The sequence below is a fragment of the Berghia stephanieae genome, chromosome 12 (assembly GCF_034508935.2).
Source record: "Berghia stephanieae isolate SIO BIC M18660-M18661 chromosome 12, UCSD_Bste_1.3, whole genome shotgun sequence".
Taxonomy (NCBI): Eukaryota; Metazoa; Mollusca; class Gastropoda; order Nudibranchia; family Aeolidiidae; genus Berghia; species Berghia stephanieae.
Genome location: NC_088371.1, coordinates 25225551 through 25230140, shown reverse-complemented (window position 1 = coordinate 25230140; position 4590 = coordinate 25225551). Strand labels below are relative to the sequence as shown.

Sequence of the window (4590 nt, the reverse complement as noted above, 5' to 3'; positions counted from 1 at the left end):
TTTACTCACATTCTCTCACCGTATCAGTTGTAAAATGATACCTGGCCGTTAACACGTTGTCTTTGTCCGAAAAATGTAATATCGCCTAACAGGCGTCATGTCCCGTCCAACACGTTAAATGTTGCTGTTGACCAGAGACCCCTTGTTAAGCGCTTTGAGCACATTTAGTGGATATTGCGCTATATAAAAAAGCTCTATGAAAAAAAAAAGCTATACAATGTTGATTTTTAGAGCCATTTTGCCCCTTAGAACTCCAAGCTGTGAGTGGTACATGTTCCATCGGCTTTACCTCTTCAATTTGACCCCGCAGTTTGACCTCTTTACCGTCATCAATGGATCGCACGTGTGACCTTTGACACTCAGGGCATTTTGAAATACACTTGTGGGGGGGGAAGGAAGATGAACAATAGGGCCAAGATGCTTGGCATTCCCCTCTCTCTCTCTCCTCTCCTTCTCCTCTCTCTCTCCTCTCTCTCTCTCTCTCTCTCTCTATATATATATATATATATACATATATATATATATATAATATAATATATATATCTGTGTGTGTGTGTTGTGTTGTGTGTTTTCCTAACCTCTCTCTAGCTCGCTCTCTATTTCTCTCAGAGAGAGAGAGATAGAGAGAGAGCTAGATAGATAGATAGGTAGATAGATAAAAAGATAGATAGATAGAGAGAGGGAGAGAGAAGAGAGAGAGAGAGAGAAGAGAGAGAGAGAGAAGAGAGAGAGAAGAGAAGATTCATAGTACAACGGGGAACAATAGTACCGATGGAGATAAATACTAGACGCATTCCATTCTCCATCCCACCCCCGCCCTCCCAATCCAGCTGTTTTATAGATAGTATGCAGATGACGTCACTCAGACCTTTGTTATTGTTTTTGCCATCCGCGTTTGTGAGTTGTTCTCACTAAGCTGTATTAACCAGACTATAAAAGTTCATGGTTACACAGAGTTTGTGTGTTGGTCCGTTATACTTCCGGATGGCAATGTTGTGAACTCCTTGGCCAAGCGCATTCTATCTATGATTGAATCTCATACGTCACGAAATGATCAGTGGCGTTAAATGCGTCACCATGTCTGCGTACCGACCAGAGAATTTGGTGAGAGCCACTCACCCAACTTGCGGTCTCAATTATTATTAAAGAGCTGATTGAATTAAGTTTCTTTCATTCTACAGCGGGGATTTGTTTATTTATATATTAATTAATTTATTTGTTTATCGGATTTTTATTACTATTATTTATTTATTCCTTCATTTATTTATTCATTCATTCATTTATCTACTTATTTGTTCATTTTGTTAAAATTCATCAATTTATTCATTTATTCATTCATTCATTCATTCATTTATCTATCCATTGATTTATTCATTCATTTACACCTTCATTCATTTGTATTCATTTATTTATTTATCTAAATAATCTATAGATAGTATGCGCTTGGCTAAGAAGCTCACAACATTGCCATCCGGACCAACACACAAAGCTATGCGGAACCATGAACTTTTATAGTCTGGATAATACAGTTTAGTGAGAACAACTCACAAACGCGGATGGCAAAAAACAACAACAAAGACCTGAGCGACGTCAACTGCGTACTATTTATAGAACAGACAGTCCTAATGATTCCTATACTAATATATATTTTATCTGTTTTCTGTCTTTTCAGGAAGTGGGAAGCATCATAGGCAAAGTGAGTATTTTTTTCCTTTATTTTCTATCTTTTAATCTGTTTTCTTTCTTTTCTTATTCCTCTTTTATCTCTTTTGATTTCTACTCACGTATACCTATATACAGGTCTGATCACCCAGCCAAACTGTTATGGGCTCATTCATTGTTGTCATGGACAATACACTCAAACAAACTCAAATTAATATCATTTGCAATATTATAATGATTTTAAATGAAGCCCATTATTGTGTTTGGTTAGAACAACCGTAACTCGATTGGACTGCACAGCTGATCGGGTCGAGAGTTTTTCTGACCCCCCCCCCCCCCCCCCCCCCCCCCCCACCGTCTCAAATCGTAGCTCTCGTTAACTTACAGAGAGTGAGGTGTGTGTGTGGGTGGGGGGGGGGGGGGGTTAGACAAAATCTCGACCGCACCTGGGACCGATCACGGCCCCTTATTTTGCGTGTAAAGCAACTGCTCAACCAACTAAGCTATCGATATGATAATATGGTGTAAAAAAAAATTCTAGCTAAAATATTTTTTTTAGTAAAAATAAAAACGAAAAAAGGTCCCCAAAAAATGCCCAACAAAAAAAAAAAAAAACACACACACACACACACACACACACCAACAACAGACATCAATGTTTTCTCTGGGTAAGGCAGTCTCTATCTATCGAGTCTATGTCGTGTCCACATTGAAGTAGCCAATCTGTCCATCATCAGACTACCCTGGTCGCTGGAGACCAATAAGGGCCTTCTCACCGTTACAGGTTGTCAAATGTGTATTTTTGTATGCCAGTCCAATCAATACATTACAGTCGTTTCTTGATAAGCTGTATAATGAAGTTGATCTACCTACCCCCCCCCCCCCACCCCTTTTATTTTTTATCCCTTCAATCTCTTCCTGTTTTATTGCATTTTTTAAAATGTTGTCAAAAGTATAATTTTTATGCCAGTCCAATCAATATAGTTCTGTCATTTCTTGATAAGCTGTATAATGTAGTTGATATACTTATTCCCCACCCCCAGGCCCTTTACCAACTCCCCACCCCAGGCCCTTTACCAACCCCCCCCCCCCCCCCCCCTTCAATCTCTCCCTGTTTTATTGTATTTTTTTCTAAGGTCTTCTCCATTACTGGTTGTCAAAAGTATATTCTTTATGCCAGTGGCATCAATACAGTACCGTCGTTTCTTGATAAGCTGTATAATGGTGTTGATCTACCAATTCCTCCCACCCCCCCCCCCTCCCCCTTTTCCCCCTCAATCTCTCCCTGTTTTATTGGGGGTTTTTCTTTCTAAGGGCCTTTCAGTTACAGGCTGTCAAAAGTCTAATTTTTATGCCAGTGACATCAATATAGTACTGTCGTTTCTTTATAAGCTGTATAGTATTGTTGATCTCCCTTTCTTCCCCGTCTTTTCCCTTTCAATCTCTCCGTGTTTTGTTGTCTGTTTTTCTAAGGGCCTCTCAGTTACATGTTGTCAAAGTTGTATTTTTTATAATAATAATAATAATAATAATAATAATAATAATAATAATAATAATAATAATAATAATAATAATAATATAATAATAATAATAATAATAATAATAATAATAATAATAATAATAATAATAATAATAATAATAATAATAATAATAATAATAATACTTTATTGCATCCCAAAAAGGAGATTTTTTGTACAGACGTGTTATAATTTACACAATAAGATAAAAATACAATGGAAATAGGATGTATATATAAAAAAGGAGCAGCTCCATAACCAGAGCTGCGCTTTATAATATGAATAATTTCAACGCTGTAAAATAGTTAAAACTGTCACTATAAATTGAAAATTGAAAAGATTGCAAAACAAATAAATTAATAAACTAATATTTACATTTTTTGAAAGTAAAAATGCGAAATAATTGTATAAAATGATTATTGCTTGTTGTTATAAAGCCTAAGTCTTTTCTTGATAATTTGTATAATATTTATTGATCTCCCTATTTCCCTAGTTTTCTCCCTTCAATCTCTCCTTGTTTTATGTTCTGTTTTTCTAAGGACCTCTCAGTTACAGGACAGGTTGCCAAACGTATATTTTTTTATGCAAGTCAAATTAATACAGTATAGTCGTTTCTTGATAAGCTATGTAGTTCTGTTGATATACCTATCTCCCCCCTTTTCCCTTTCAATCTCTCCCTGTTTTATTGTCTATTTTTCTCTCTCTCTCTCCAATATCTTTTAACCCACGATCGCACATGTTAATATTCTCTCTCTCTCTCTCTCTCTCTCTCTCTCTCTCTCTCTCTCTCTCTCGCTCGCTCTCTCTTTCACACACACACACACACACACACACAACACACACACATACACATTACTGTCATTATTGACCACCCATTTCAGGTACTCCCAGATGACCAATATAACACTTTACTTTGACCAATGGCCGTCATGTCGTGTCGTGTCGTGTCGTTATCTCTATCACCACCACTGGCATCCACCATCCCCATAATTACCTATAGAATCAATGACATTGACGTCACTCAGCTCTTTGTTGATGTTTTTAGACTGCCAATCGGTTGATAGTTTATACTAAAATATATCAATCAGACTGGAACCCTCTATGGCTACAAACATATGTGCTGAATTTTTAATTCAGAAAAGTGGGTGGAGCAGGCACTTATGTTGGTAACAACAAGAGATGAAGTGAGTAGAAAAGTGCCAGAAGACTATAGAGAATAAACATTTTTTGCGGCGGTGATGGGGTTTGAACCTGCGACCTTATTGGTCTCAGGTTCAAACCCCATCACCGCCGCAAAACAATGTTATTCTCTATTGTCTTCTGGCACTTTTCTACTCACTTCATCTCCTGTTGTTACAAACAATTGTGCTGTATCATTCCTCCGAAGCCTCTCCATTTTCACTCTTTCGTT

The 4590-nt window shown here is 37.2% G+C and overlaps 1 protein-coding gene across 1 annotated transcript in view; it reads left to right on the top strand.

The window, feature by feature from the left end:
* Positions 1-4590, top strand: part of LOC144957602 (poly(rC)-binding protein 3-like) — a 243585-nt gene that overhangs the window by 132582 nt on the left and 106413 nt on the right.